At 39.7% G+C, this 16,580-nt stretch overlaps 1 non-coding gene across 1 annotated transcript; it reads right to left on the minus strand.

Annotated features, from left to right (window-relative positions):
* Nucleotides 1–15,911: 15,911 nt before the first annotated feature.
* LOC130953892 (small nucleolar RNA R71) lies at nucleotides 15,912–16,019 on the minus strand. The gene has a single exon (XR_009076053.1). It is a non-coding gene; the product is annotated as a small nucleolar RNA R71 (small nucleolar RNA).
* Nucleotides 16,020–16,580: the final 561 nt, after the last annotated feature.

Raw genomic sequence — 16,580 nt, forward strand, 5'->3', positions numbered from 1 at the left:
TCCCTCTTGGCCTTGGTCTCTCTTATTGTTTTTTCACAACTCACAGTAACTCTTATGGAGACAAGCTCTACTTTTATTTAAGTTGAAATGAAGACTTGAAATACATGGCATTTTCTTTCTTGTAAAAAAACTCATAAAGACTTCAAACAGGAATTGAAACTAAGCATAAAACATAAACTATCCTAGCATGATTATTTAAGAAGTAAATAAAGCAAAGGCTTAAAGAGAATTCAGAAATTGAAAAGTGTCAACCATGGGACTCAACAACCTTGAGCAGCTTCATCTTTAGTTCATTGGCCCCTTCCCTTTGTCCTTCTTCTTGGAAGGGGATGAGCCACCTTCACCTGGCTTGGAGGAACCTTCTTGAGTTTTGGTATCCTTGGGCTTAGGCTTCCAAAATCCTAACCTCCTCATGTAGGATTTCACATTCTCCTTGTGTTGGTATGCTATTTCTTCTTGCCTTGAGCTGAGTTCCTCCAATTTTTGCATATAGGTGGGGTAATTGGGGTTCATGTTAGCTGATGGTGTTTTTGCGGAAAAATAAATTTCCAACACACAAATCCAACCGGCAAGTGTACCGGGTCGCATCAAGTAATAATAACTCACTTAGAGTGAGGTCGATCCCACAGGGATTGATGGATCAAGCAACTTTAGTGGGTGATTAGTTTAGTCAAGCTAACATTGAAGTGAATTTGGATGAAGTGTAGCCAACAGAAAGTAAATGACAGGGAATTAAAAGTGCAGAATAATTAAAATTGCAAGTAACTTAAATAACAAGAAAGTAAAATAACTGAAACTTAAATTGCAAGAAATATAAATTGCATGAAAAGTAAAGGGGGTTGGGTGCTGGAAATTAAAATTCAACAGGAAAGTGTAAATAGCAATCAAACAGAGAAGTAAAAGGTGCAAAATCATGCAACAGATCTAAACAGAAAATGGAAATTGCTTGAAGAATTCTAAACAGAAAAGCAGTGCTTAATTTGCAGCAATTTAAAAGAATGTTGAAGATCTCAGGATTGGAGGAGACTAGATAACAAGTCTAGATCTCAAATCCTTCCTTGATCCAACAAGAACAATTGCAGAAGAAGTAAAAGAAAGCAAATTGCAGAAATTGCAGAAGAAGAAATGAACAGAAAGTAAAATTCAATTATGCAGAAAATTAAAGAAGAGATCTCAAGGTGAGATTGAAACAGAAGTTCTTCAATTCTTCACCCAAGATCCAAAGCAAGAAAAGTAAAGAGTGCTCAAGAAGGAACCAGGAGGAAGAGAGATCAATTCTCCTTCCTAATTCTCTAAGAAATTCCAAAGTTCAAAATTAAAATGCAAGTAGAAAGGAAGATTCAAAAATAAAGTCTCGAGCTCCCCAATTACATAAAACTAGCTCCTATTTATGCACTTTCTATTCTTGGATTTTGGGGTTTGGATGGGCTTTTGATTTGGTGAAGAAATGAATTAAATTGGGTTTTTAATTCAATTTCAGCCCATGAAGGAAAATTGCTTCCAGGAGGCTACCCTGCACTTGTGGAGGGCAGGGCAGGATTTGATGAGTGCGGCCTTGGTGCGAGCGTGGTGCACGAGTTGATGCTGCAGGATGCTGCCCTGCCCTCGCGGAGGGCAGGGCGGAAATTTTTGGTGCACCAGAATGGTGCCCCGTGCGTGCTGCTGGTGCTGGCCGAAGCTCCTTGGTGCGCCAGAATGGTGCGCATGTGTGCATCACCAAAATGCTGCCCTGCCCTTGCGGAGGGCAGGGCAATGTTTCCTTTGGGGAGTGCCAAGTTCGAATCCCATGGAGTGCATTGCTTGGCTTTTTCTTCTTGGCACCTAATTCACGCCTAAGGCTTGGCTTCCTAGAGGTCTTGTGTTCGAAACTTGGTGGAGGAAGTTGTTGCAATTTTTCCTTGAATTTTTATGAAGAAAACACGACATTGCCCTCCAAGAGGGCATTCTGCTCTCCTTGAGGGCAGACTTCCTTGGGTTCCTTGTGTCTCCCTCTTCGAGCCTTGATGGAAGCATTTTGGTTTATTTTCGCTTGTTTTTTGCCCTTAAAGATGCCTTTCGTTCCTGCCTCAATTGTACGCCAAATATGGATTGCTATATATCGTTGGAAAGCTCTGAATGTCAGCTTTCCAACGCAACTGGAAGCACATCAATTCGACGTCTGTAGCTCAAGTTATAGCCCTTTGAAGGAGGCATGGTCATGCTGTGAGCGCCCAGATTTTACCTTAGCGAAATTCTTGCTTCCAATCCTCAATGTGCATCACGATTCTGCCCTGCCCTTGGCAAGGACAGGGCAGTGTGCGTGCTGGCTGCTTCCTTCCTTGATTTGGTCATGGGCCACGCTTTTAAAAGCGTGGCCTAAGGCTCCAAAGTGTACCCCAACTTCAAAGTGTACCCCAAAGCTCTTTTTTTTCTCCTTTTTTTGTGCTTCTTTGCTTCTTTTTCTTCTTATTTCCTACAAGATTTATAAAATTAAAATATCAAGAAAATATATCATTTAAGTACAAAAAGCATTCAATATTTAAGCACAAATCATCAATTTCTTGTATGAAAAAGCATAGAAAATGGGTATATGATGACATGTCATCACAACACCAAACTTAAATCTTGCTTTTCCCCAAGCAAGAAAAGAATCATGCAATAAAGATTGACAATCCAAGGTAAGAAGAATAGCAACTCAATGTTCATGGCAAGCTAGTTTTCTATGCATGCTACAATTACAAAAGAGATGTAAATGATTGATGCTTCTATCTAGCTTATTTTATGAAATCTTTTTCTTATAATTCTTCCTTGAAACAAGCTTTTGATTTTCTTTTTCTCCTTTTGGGTGCTTTGCCCCATGAGTTAATAACAAAGCTACGACTTCTAAATGCTTTGTTTTCAAGTATTACCACTTGATACATAAGCACCACAAGCATTTAATTAGAGGACTTCATTAAGCTCATTTTTTCTTTTCTTTTCTTGACTCTCTAATCATTGATGCTCAGAGCCTTGAGCTTTGAGGGAGTGCTTTTGCACTTGAGCCTAGCCTTGACTTCTAAGTGTTTTGTTTTCAAGCATTTGGCTTGATACATAAACACCACAAGCACTTAGCAAATAAATTGCCATTGGTACTCAGAGCCTTCAACTTTCTCATTCTTTCCCTTTTTCTTTTCTTGCTTTAATTGTATTTGCTTCTTCAAGGTTTTCATGATTTCAAAAGATTTCACAAAATGTACTAGATGAAAAACTTCAATTAAATAAAATCCAATGCAATTGAGCAACAATCAATCATACTAGCTTTCCAATACTTGTATGCACATGCTAAATTCTTCTTTAATTCCTTGTTTGTTTATGATCATGATGCTTTTTTGCTTTTGGATTCACAAAACTCAAGTTGGTAGTCATAATGTCACAACAACATGTTTCAAATCAAATTCAAGCTATGCTTAGTCATACCACACATGTATACAGAAAATATAAAGACAATCATGCAATTTAAAGTGTTGGAAATAAATGAGAGGAAAAGGAACTTTACAACCTTGTAGTCCATCTTCTCTATTGTTGTCATTTTCCTCCCATTCTTCTCCTTCCCATACCAACTCAGAATGCTTGCTCATCCTCAAGCAACAATTAGAACAATGCTATGGGGCTAAGATGGATCATGAATGTCTTACACAATGAAATGTTAGCAGTACATGTGTTTTGAGCAAGCAAAATTTAAGATAAAAATCAAGGCACAAGAGACAGAGACATAGTGATTGCAAATATAAGTTGGTGTACATGATACATTGCATAAAAATGTACATGGCACACAAAACTTAGTGTGACACTTTCTCTTGGAATTGATGCAAGTATCTTGTAAGTATTTGAACCAAATTTTGTTGCATAGCAACACCAAACTTAGAATGCAATCATATGTCAATTTATTTGAACTAAAACTAAACAAAAGAAACTGTTATTTGTTGAATACAATCACCAAGTGAAGAATCTGTCATGAATAAGGATGTTTTGGTGATGTATTAACAAAAACAGTTAATGAAAGAAGCATTAAAAATAAGTAAATAAATGAAACAAAGAGAAAACAAAAATTATCCAACTAAGAAGAAGAAAAATAACACTGCAAAAGGCAATATGATTATGCAGACAAGTGATGTTGCTAGAATGATTTGCATAGAAAATAAGTGGCACACCAAACTTAGAATCTTGGTGTGTCACTTTCATTTTTGATTTGATGCAATCATCCAAAAAGATTAAAAATAATTTGTTGCAAGGCAACACCAAACTTAGAATGTAACCATATGCCAATTTATTGAATTTAAACAAAGCATAAAAGAAATGTACCTACGGTTGGGTTACCTCCCAACAAGTGCTCTTTTAGTGTCATTAGCTTGACATGTTGCTCTTCACTTTCTTCCTCTTCTTCCAGTTTGTTAAGAGGAATGACTTCAAGGGGGAAAAGTTTCAGCTATTGTCCCCTGTCTTGGTCTCCTTTCAGCAAGCTTCCTTGTGAAATTGGCTTGATTAATCTTGCTTGCTGGATCAGGGGGAGGATTGTTTACAGTTGACCTTCTCTTGAATGTTGTCCTTGGTATCTTGGTCACAATCCTCTTCTTGGTGCTTTTGTTAATTGCCTTCACTTCTTGGATGTCAAGACATGGTTGCTGTGTGATTATTGGAGTGATTTCTTCATTAAGAGCCTCTTCAATTGGTGGTTCCATGAATCCTTCTTCTATGCAACTCTCTGCTTCAATTGAGGGTGACTTCTCTTGAGTGTCTTCCTCACTTCCTTGATCCTTCACTTCTTCCCTTGTCACCTCAAGTGCAGTTTCATTTTCAACCACCTCATTCTTCATTGAAAGTTCACTTGATGCAGTGGCCTCCTTATCTTGCTCTTCCACTTTCTCCTTCACATCCATCAATTGGCCTTCATTTTCCTTGCTTAGTGGTTCTACGCTCCTCCTTGTTTGCTCTAAGGGGCCATTCATCTTCTTGAAGATCATTTCTTTCCAGGATTGGGGTTGTGTGTATCTTTCCACGAGTTTTTTATGTATTTCAATGGCTTGAAGGTAATCCTCATCAGGTGGTTCAAGAGATGAAGGTTGAGAGTAATAATAATCAAGTGATGAAGAACTTTCAAATGAGAAACTGGGATGTGAGGGTGGATGCTCTTCCATTCTTTGGTGATACTTCCATCCACCATGAGGATAATGATATGAATCATTTTGTGGTGGTGGTTGGTATCCCATATGATTTTCTTGCTCATCTTGTGTCTTTGAAGCAAATCTCCATGAATTGGAGTGCTCAGAATGTGTATTCTCTTGGTGATATTCCCAGCCACCATTAGAGATTGGTGATGGTGGGTAATATCCCATAAAATTTGTTTGATCATAAGATGAGTTGAACTCCATTTGAATTTTGTAAAACACAACACCACGGAAAATTGAAATTCATATCTCAGAGATGATTTTCTTAGTGAGGCAATAACTCAAACACCTTGGTTTCAACTTAGAACAGAGAACAAAAATAAAGAAAATGCTTGATCTAGACTTCTCACCCACTTAATCATTGTTGATCTAATCAATCCCCGGCAACGGCGCCAAAAACTTGATGGTGTTTTTGCGGAAAAATGAATTTCCAACACACAAATCCAACTGGCAAGTGTACCGGGTCGCATCAAGTAATAATAACTCACTTAGAGTGAGGTCGATCCCACAGGGATTGATGGATCAAGCAACTTTAGTGGGTGATTAGTTTAGTCAAGCTAACATTGAAGTGAATTTGGATGAAGTGTAGCCAACAGAAAGTAAATGACAGGGAATTAAAAGTGCAGAATAATTAAAATTGCAAGTAACTTAAATAACAAGAAAGTAAAATAACTGAAACTTAAATTGCAAGAAATGTAAATTGCATGAAAAGTAAAGGGGGTTGGGTGCTGGAAATTAAAATTCAACAGGAAAGTGTAAATAGCAATCAAACAGAGAAGTAAAAGGTGCAAAATCATGCAACAGATCTAAACAGAAAATGGAAATTGCTTGAAGAATTCTAAACAGAAAAGCAGTGCTTAATTTGCAGCAATTTAAAAGAATGTTGAAGATCTCAGGATTGGAGGAGACTAGATAACAAGTCTAGATCTCAAATCCTTCCTTGATCCAACAAGAACAATTGCAGAAGAAGTAAAAGAAAGCAAATTGCAGAAATTGCAGAAGAAGAAATGAACAGAAAGTAAAATTCAATTATGCAGAAAATTAAAGAAGAGATCTCAAGGTGAGATTGAAACAGAAGTTCTTCAATTCTTCACCCAAGATCCAAAGCAAGAAAAGTAAAGAGTGCTCAAGAAGGAACCAGGAGGAAGAGAGATCAATTCTCCTTCCTAATTCTCTAAGAAATTCCAAAGTTCAAAATTAAAATGCAAGTAGAAAGGAAGATTCAAAAATAAAGTCTCGAGCTCCCCAATTACATAAAACTAGCTCCTATTTATGCACTTTCTATTCTTGGATTTTGGGGTTTGGATGGGCTTTTGATTTGGTGAAGAAATGAATTAAATTGGGTTTTTAATTCAATTTCAGCCCATGAAGGAAAATTGCTTCCAGGAGGCTGCCCTGCCCTTGTGGAGGGCAGGGCAGGATTTGATGAGTGCGGCCTTGGTGCGAGCGTGGTGCACGAGTTGATGCTGCAGGATGCTGCCCTGCCCTCGCGGAGGGCAGGGCAGAAATTTTTGGTGCACCAGAATGGTGCCCCGTGCGTGCTGCTGGTGCTGGCCGAAGCTCCTTGGTGCGCCAGAATGGTGCGCATGTGTGCATCACCAAAATGCTGCCCTGCCCTTGCGGAGGGCAGGGCAATGTTTCCTTTGGGGAGTGCCAAGTTCGAATCCCATGGAGTGCATTGCTTGGCTTTTTCTTCTTGGCACCTAATTCACGCCTAAGGCTTGGCTTCCTAGAGGTCTTGTGTTCGAAACTTGGTGGAGGAAGTTGTTGCAATTTTTCCTTGAATTTTCATGAAGAAAACACGACATTGCCCTCCAAGAGGGCATTCTGCTCTCCTTGAGGGCAGACTTCCTTGGGTTCCTTGTGTGTCCCTCTTCGAGCCTTGATGGAAGCATTTTGGTTTATTTTCGCTTGTTTTTGGCCCTTAAAGATGCCTTTCGTTCCTGCCTCAATTGTACGCCAAATATGGATTGCTATATATCGTTGGAAAGCTCTGAATGTCAGCTTTCCAATGCAACTAGAAGCACATAAATTGGACATCTGTAGCTCAAGTTATAGCCCTTTGAAGGAGGCATGGTCATGCTGTGAGCGCCCAGATTTTACCTTAGCGAAATTCTTGCTTCCAATCCTCAATGTGCATCACGATTCTGCCCTGCCCTTGGCAAGGGCAGGGCAGTGTGTGTGCTGGCTGCTTCCTTCCTTGATTTGGTCATGGGCCACGCTTTTAAAAGCGTGGCCTAAGGCTCCAAAGTGTACCCCAACTTCAAAGTGTACCCCAAAGCTCTTTTTTTTCTCCTTTTTTTGTGCTTCTTTGCTTCTTTTTCTTCTTATTTCCTACAAGATTTATAAAATTAAAATATCAAGAAAATATATCATTTAAGTACAAAAAGCATTCAATATTTAAGCACAAATCATCAATTTCTTGTATGAAAAAGCATAGAAAATGGGTATATGATGACATGTCATCATTAGCCACTGCATTGCATAGGTAGCTCAACTTTGTTTGTGCATAGCAATCATATTCCCCCCTGGTTAGAGTCTTTGCTTCATAAAGGTGTCTGAATTCAGCAATGCTCTCCATTTGTTGTAATTGTCATTCCAGAATCATTCCTAGGCTACCTTGCATCTCTCCCCAAATAATCTGATCTTGCTGCTCCTTGAGGTTCTCAAAGCCCCCTTGGAGTTGCTGAATGTTCTGGTTGACTTGGCTCCATTGTTGTTGCTGAGTCTCCTTGAGTTGATTGACATCTTCCCTCAAGTGGTGTAGGTCTCCCTTCATTTGGTGTACATCTCCTTGCAATTGCTCCCAGTTGAATTCCTCTGGAAATTGCTGATATTGGTGGTGTAGTGGTGGTTGAAGTGCCAGGAAGTGAGGTTGCTTTTCTGCCTCTTCCTCTTCTTGTTGTTGTTGTGGTTTATGAGCATGAGCTCTTCGTTCTCTAGCCCTGCTGAGTGGGTGGACAGCCACCACTTTGGCCATCTTTTTGGCAGTTATGAACTTGTCTTGCTTCACAAGCACTTCATCAATGATCTTTTCAACTCCAGCCTCATCACACAGCCTCTGTATAATGCTGGGGAATGCCAACCTTGTGTTGTTACTGGTGCTTTTCAGCACTTTATTGATGTTGTTGGCGATCATCTCTCCCATGTTGATGTTTTCTCCTCTTATGATGCTGTAAATGAGCACCGCTCTCTCCTTGGTCACCTCTGAAGTGTTGGATGTAGGGATTAGGGACCTCCTCACAAATTCTAGTCACCCTCTAGATTGGGAGCTCAAATCTCTTCTCCTCAATTGGTTGGGTATCCCATCATTGTCATTTATCCAACACACATTCATCACACAGATTTCACTCAGAATCTCCTCAAACCCAGGGTCTTGCTGCTTCATTCTCTCTTCATAGCTCTAAGTGGAGTTTGTCCTCTTCACCATTAGCATTCTTTCTATGCTAGAGGGGCTGTAGTCAATGGACTTCCCCCTTACATAGCTAATGCATGTAGCCATATTGTTGCCCTGGTTGAGGCACTGCGTTGGCATAGAATTCCCTCACCAAGCTCTCTACCACTTTCCTTGGTGGGTTGCATAGAAGTGACCAACCCCTATTGTTGATCTAAATGTTGATTTCAATATGCTCATTCCTCCCTAGTTGAAACCTAACTTCTGGAATGATTTTCCTCTCACTCACCCAACCATAGAATTGATTTTGGTTGAATGCAGAGAGGAACTTATAGTCATTAAAAGAGCTTCAGGATCCAGATGTTGGTTCCTTGGTTTTTTTTTTCTTTGAGGCTGAGCTTTTTGGTGGAGCCATTAGGTTGAGAAAGTGTGCTTGAGGTTGTAAAAAAAATGAGGTTTAAAAGAAAAAGAAGGAAAAACAAGGTTTTGCTCTTACACTAAACTTAGGACTTGATTGTCCTAATCAAGAGAAAAAAAAAGAAGAAAGTAGGGGATGAGAGATAGTAGAAGATGAAAAGAGAAGCAAAGGTGAGGGGTGTAGGGGTTGTTGAAGTGGGAGAGGAGATGGGGGGTGAAGCTTTTATAATGGGTGAATGGTGTGGTTCGAAGGGTGGGAAAAAAAGGGTTAAATGTTTTCCCACTTTGGGAAGTGGCGCCTAGCGTGGGAAGAGGCGCCAACTCTTTTCTCACAGTGTCTTCTGCGTGTGTCGAGTTCCAAGGTGCAAGTACACTTTGACTTCCTTGCTTTGTGAGTTGTTTACCATGTGGGCCCCATCTTCTCTCTTGAAATTGAAACTGAACCCATTAGTAATGACAAAAGAACCTCTTCACATTCATTCTCATCAAGAATGAATTGGATTGCAATTGATGGGTGTCCCTTGGGACACCAAACTTAATTCTTTGGCATCTTAACAAATTGGTTTCAACATTGTGTATTTAATGTGTTCATAAGAATGGAATAACATCAATCTTTTCATTTTCTTTTGATTCCAATTTCCCTGAACTCATTAAACCACGTTCACGTTTTTACCCAAAGCATTAAGTGCTTTCAAATTAGGTGACTTAGGCTGCTATGTGATCCTTGGTGATGGCCACACCAAACTTATTCTCTGGGCTTACTCTTCAAAATCAAACTATTAATTATTTGTAAGCCTAGATTAAGTGGGTGAGAGGCCACACCAAACTTAGCACTTTAGCTAGTTCTCAGCCCATTCACTCATCATTAGTGATGCATTCATCAAGTTGCAATTTCCAAATAGAAGGAAATAAGAGAGTGTAAAGAAAATCTAGCTATCAAAGCTAGTATCAAACTTTCTAATCTACAATTGTAAACTAATCCTAATTACTGAAAGTTAAACTATCTAAAGCAACAGAATTTAAACTACTTCTAAGAAAAGCAATTAAATCAAAAAGGATAAAGTGTTGGGGTGCCTCCCAACTAGCACTTCTTTATTGTCATTAGCTTGACATTCCTTCATCTTTAGCTAAGTGTGTAGCTCACTCTCTGCTCCTCCAAGGGGCCTCCCAAGTAGTGTTTGAGTCAATAGCCATTGACAGAAAAGGTTCTCTGAGTCTTGTCCTCCATGAGCTCCACATGACCATAGGGAAACACTTTGAGTATGGTGAAAGGTCCTGACCATCGAGACTTAAGTTTTCCAAGGAAGAACTTGAGTCTTGAGTTGTAGAGTAACACCTTCTGTCCTTCAGTGAACTCCCTTCTTGCTATCTTTTGGTCATGCTACCTTTTTGTGTTCTCTTTGTAGATTTTTGCATTCTCATATGCTTGATTTTTAAACTCTTCCAGCTCATTAAGTTTCATTAATCTCTTTTCTTTATCAGCTTGCTCATCAAAATTCAGTAGTTTTAGAGTCCAGAAGGCTCTATGCTCTAGTTCAACTGGCAAGTGGCAAGCCTTGCCAAATACTAGTTGGTATGGTGACATCCCAATGGGGGTTTTGAAGGCTGTCTTGTAAGCCCATAGAGCATCGTCTAGCTTCTTAGACCAGTCCTTCCTTGAGCTTCCAACAGTTTTTTCGAGAATCCTTTTTAGCTCCCTGTTGAAAATCTCTGCTTGCCCATTGGTCTGCGGATGATAAGGGGTTGCCACCTTGTGTTTGACTCTATATCTGAGAAGGAGTGCTTCCAGTTGTTTATTGCAGAAATGTGTCCTTCCATCACTAATGAGTGCTCTGGAACTCCAAATCTGCTGAAGATATTCCTTCTCAAGAAGCTTATCACAACTTTGTTGTCATTGGTTGCAGTGGCGATGGATTCTACCCACCTTGAGGCATAATCAACATCCACCAAGATGTAGCTATTTGAGTAGGAGGTTGGGAAGGGTCCCATGAAATCGATCCCCCATACATCAAATAGCTCCAGCTCTAGTATGCATTGATGTGGCATCTCATTCCCCTTGGTTAGATTACCAGCTCTTTGACATTCATCACACCTTGACACCATTTCCTTGGCATCCTTAAACATTGTTGGCCAGTAAAATCCGGATTGAAGCACTTTTGCTGCTGTCCTTTCTCCACTGAAGTGACTTCCATATGCTGATCCATGGCACTGCCATAACACTTCCTGCCCTTCTTCATGGGATATACACCTTCTTAGGATTCCATCAGCACACTTTTTGAATAAATAGGGGTCATCCCAGATGTAGTGTTTGGCATCCTTGATTAGCTTCCTCCTCATGTGCTTGTTATTGTTAGTTGGTAGTTCCCCAATAGCCTTGAAGTTAGCTATGTCTGCAAACCTAGGGGCTACTCGAATCATCATCAATTGTTCATCAAGAAAGCTTTCATTTACTGCTACTTGTTGCATTTCTTCTTCTTGAGGGATCCTTGAGAGGTGGTCAGCTACCTTGTTCTCTGCTTCGATCCTATCTTTAATCTCAATATCAAATTCTTAGAGCAGCAGGATCTACCTTATTAGTCTGGGCTTAGACTCTTGTTTGGTAAGCAAGTATTTGAGTGCTACATGATCAGTGAACACAATTACTTTTGAGACAATGAGATATGATCTAAACTTATCAAAAGCAAAAACTATGGCTAAAAGTTCTTTCTCCGTGGTGGTATAGTTCCTTTGATTCTCATTAAGGACCTTGCTAGCATAGTAAATAACATGTACTAGCTTGTCTTTCCTCTGTCCTAGAACAGCACCAACAGCAAAATCAGATGCATCACACATTAGTTCAAAGGAAAGATCCCAACTTGGTGGTGCTATAATAGGTATAGAGGAGAGTTTCTTTTTGAGTTCATCAAAGGCTACCATGCACTCTCTGTCAAAAACAAAAGGAGTATTCGAGACAAGTAGGTTGCTAAGGGGTTTTGCAATCTTTGAAAAATCTTTGATAAACCTCCTATAGAACCCAGTGTGACCCAAAAAGCTTCTGATTGCTTTGACATTGTAAGGTGGAGGTAGTTTTTCAATTACTTCCACTTTTGCCCTGTCTACTTCTATGCCTCTTTTGAAATCTTGTGACCAAGAACCACCCCTTTAGTCACCATAAAATGGCACTTCTCCCAGTTTAAAACCATGTTGGTTTCTTGACACCTTTTTAGCACAAGAGCAAGATGGTATAGGCAATCAGAATATGAATTCCCAAACACAGAAAAGTCATCCATAAATACTTCTATGAACTTCTCAATCATATCTGAAAAAATGGAGAGCATGCACCTTTGGAATGTTGCAGGTGCATTGCCCTTTGACTTTACTATGAGTTTGTGTGTTTTTCTGTGATTTCAGGTATTTTCTGGCTGAAATTGAGGGACCTGAGCAAAAATCTGATTCAGAGACTGAAAAGGACTGCAGATGCTGTTGGATTCTGACCTCCCTGCACTCGAAGTGGATTTTCTGGAGCTACAGAAGCCCAATTGGCGGGCTCTTAACGGCGTTGGAAAGTAGACATCCTGGGCTTTCCAGAAATATATGATAGTCCATACTTTGCCCAAGATTTGATGGCCCAAACCGGCGTTCAAAGTCACCTTCAGATTTCCCAGCGTTAAACGCCGGAACTGGCACCAAAATGGGAGTTAAACGCCCAAACTGGCATAAAAGTTGGCGTTTAACTCCAAGAAGAGTCTCTACACGAAAATGCTTCATTGCTCAGCCCAAGCACACACCAAGTGGGCCCGGAAGTGGACTTTTATGTCATTTACTCATCTTTGTAAACCTTAGGCTACTAGTTCTCTATAAGTAGGACCTTTTACTATTGTATTTTCATCTTTTGATCATGTTTTGATGATTGAACCCTCTTTGGGAGGCTGGCCATTCGGCCATGCCTAGACCTTGTTCTTATCTATTTTTAACGGTGGAGTTTCTACACACCATAGATTAAGGTGTGGAGCTCTGCTGTACCTCGAGTATTAATGCAATTGCTATTGTTCTTCTATTCAATTCCGCTTGTTCTTTGTCCAAGATATCACTTGTTCTTCAACTTGATGAATGTGATGATCCGTGACACTCATCATCATTCTCACCTATGAACGTGTGACTGACAACCACCTCCGTTCTACCTTAGATTGGGTGAATATCTCTTGGATTCTTGATACACGATGCATGGTTGATCGCCTGACAATCGAGTGCTCGCCTGACAACCGAGCCAGCCATTCCGTGAGATCAGAGTCTTCGTGGTATAGGCAAGAACTGATGGCGGCATTCAAGAGAATCCGGAAGGTCTAACCTTGTTTGTGGTATTCTGAGTAGGATTCAATGATTGAATGATTGTGACGTGCTTCAAACTCCTGAGGGCGGGGCGTTAGTGACAGACGCAAAAGAATCACTGGATTCTATTCCGGCCTGATCGAGAACCGACATATGGATAGCCGTGCCGTGACAGGGTGCGTTGAACATTTCCACTGAGAGGATGGGAGGTAGCCACTGACAACGGTGAAACCCTTGCATAAGCTTGCCATGGAAAGGAGTAAGAAGGATTGGATGAAGATAGTAGGAAAGCAGAGAGACGGAAGGGAAGGCATCTTCATGCGCTTATCTGAAGTTCCTACCAATGAATTACATAAGTATCTCTATCTTTATCTTTATGTTTTATTCGTATATCACTATACCCATTTGAGTCTGCCTGACTAAGATTTACAAGGTGACCATAGCTTGCTTCATACCAACAATCTCCGTGGGATCGACCCTTACTCGCGTAAGGTTTATTACTTGGACGACCCAGTGCACTTGCTGGTTAGTTGTGCGAAGTTGTGTTTATGCCATGGTATTGAACACCAAGTTTTTGGATTCATTACCGGGGATTATTTGAGTTGTGAAAAGTATTGATCACAATTTCGTGCACCAAGTTTTTGGCGCCGTTGCCGGGGATTATTTTGTGTATGGACAACTGACGGTTCATCTTGTTGCTTAGATTAGGTATTTTTCTTCAGAGTTCTTAAGAATGAATTCTAGTGTTTCATGATGATCTGTTGAAGTCTGGCTGGCTGAGAAGCCATGTCTAATCTTATTGGACCGAGGTTTCAACTGATCATCACAAGAGCTTGTTGATCTCTATCAATCTTGCTATTGGAGCAATGATCTGCTAAGGCTTGGCTGGCCATTGGCCATGTCTAGTGTTTTGGACCGAAGCTTTCTTTGAAAGCTTGGTTGGCTGTGAAGCCATGTCTAATTCCTGGACCGGAGTCTTAGACTAGCATTGCAATGATTCCTGGAATCCAAATTAAGAATTCTGAAACTTTTATTTTCTATTTCCATATAATTTTCGAAAAAACACAAAAAAATTTCAAAATCATAAAAACCAAAAAATATTTTATGTTTCTTGTTTGAGTCTAGTGTCTAATTTTAAGTTTGGTGTCTTGCATGCATTCTTTATTTGATCTTGGTTCTATTTTCAAGTCAATAGTACAGGGAACTGAAGATTCAGAACATGCAGCAGAGGAATTACACAGAAAAAGCTGGGCGTTCAAAACGCCCAGTGAAGAAGGACAGACTGGCGTTTAAACGCCAGCCAGGGTGCCTGGTTGGGCGTTTAACACCCAAAAAGGTAGTGCATTGGGCGTTAAACGCCAGAATGTGCACCATTCTGGGCGTTTAACGCCAGGATGGCACAAGGGGGAGGATTTTGTTTTCAAATCAATTTATTTTTGAAGTTTTCAAAGTTTTTCAAAATCAAATCTTTTTCAAATCATATCTTTTCAATCAAATGTTTTCAAAATCAATTTCTTTCCTTTTTCAAAGATACTTGCTAACAATTAATGATTTGATTGAACATTTCAAGTATGTTGCCTTTTCTGTTGAGAAAGGTTTAATGTTTGAATCATATCTTTTCTTGTTAGGCAAGTCATTAATTTTTAAAATCAAATCTTTTTAAAATTGTTTTCAAATCATATCTTTTCAATCACATATTTTTAAAATCAATCATAACCTCATCTTTTTCAAAATAGTTTTCAATCAAATCTTTTTGACTTCTAATTTCAAAATCTTTTTCAAAAATCACTTGATTTCTTCCCCACTCTTATTTTCGAAAATTAATTAGTGTTTTTCAAAATGTTTTCAAATTCTTTAACTTAATTTTCGAAAAAGCTCTTCCCCTCTTCTCACATCCTTCTATTTATGGAGTACCACTCCTCCTCAATGCACAATTCGAACTCTATTTGACTAAAGTTCGAATTCTTCTCCTTCTTTCTTCCATTTTTCTTTTCCTCTGACACCTTAAGGAATCTCTATACTGTGACATAGAGGATTCCATATTTTCTTGTTCTCTTCTCTTTCATATGAGCAGGAACAAAGACAAAGGCATTCTTGTTGAAGCTGATCCTGAACCTGAAAGGACCTTGAAGCGAAAGCTAAGAGAAGCTAAGGCACAACTCTCTGCAGAGGACCTAACAGAAATCTTCAAAGAAGAAGAACACATGGCAGCCGAAAACAACAACAATGCCAACAATGCAAGGAAGGTGCTGGGTGACTTTACTGCACCTACTCCCGACTTCTATGGGAGAAGCATCTCTATCCCTGCCATTGGAGCAAACAACTTTGAGCTTAAGCCTCAATTAGTTTCTCTAATGCAACAGAATTACAAGTTCCATGGACTTCCATTAGAAGATCCTCATCAGTTTTTAACTGAATTCTTGCAAATCTGTGACACTGTCAAGACTAATGGGGTTGACCCTGAAGTCTACAGACTTATGCTATTCCCTTTTGCTGTAAGAGACAGAGCTAGGACATGGTTGGACTCACAACCTAAAGAAAGCCTGGACTCGTGGGAAAAGCTAGTCAATGCCTTCTTGGCAAAGTTCTTTCCACCTCAAAAATTGAGTAAGCTTAGAGTGGAAGTCCAAACCTTCAGACAGAAGGATGGAGAATCCCTCTATGAAGCTTGGGAAAGATACAAACAATTGATCAGAAAATGTCCTTCTGACATGCTTTCTGAATGGAGCATCATAGGTATTTTCTATGATGGTCTCTCTGAACTATCCAAGATGTCTTTGGATAGCTCTGCTGGAGGATCTCTTCATCTGAAGAAGACGCCTACAGAAGCTCAAGAGCTGATTGAAATGGTTGCAAATAACCAATTCATGTACACTTCTGAAAGGAATCCTGTGAACAATGGGACTAATCAGAAGAAAGGAGTTCTTGAGATTGATACTCTGAATGCCATTTTGGCTCAGAATAAGATATTGACTCAACAAGTCAATTTGATTTCTCAAAGTCTGTCTGGAATGCAAAATGCACCAAGCAGTACTAAGGATGCTTCATCTGAAGAAGAAGCCTATGATCCTGAGAACCCTTCAATGGAAGAGGTGAATTACCTAGGAGAACCCTATGGAAACACCTATAATTTTTCATGGAGAAATCATCCAAATTTCTCATGGAAGGATCAACAGAGACCTCAACAAGGTTTCAACAACAATAATGGTGGAAGAAACATGTTTAGCAATGGCAAGCCTTTTCTATCATCTTCTCAGCAACAGACAGAGAATTCTAAG

Source organism: Arachis stenosperma, chromosome 9 (genome assembly GCF_014773155.1).
Source record: "Arachis stenosperma cultivar V10309 chromosome 9, arast.V10309.gnm1.PFL2, whole genome shotgun sequence".
Lineage (NCBI taxonomy): Eukaryota > Viridiplantae > Streptophyta > Magnoliopsida > Fabales > Fabaceae > Arachis > Arachis stenosperma.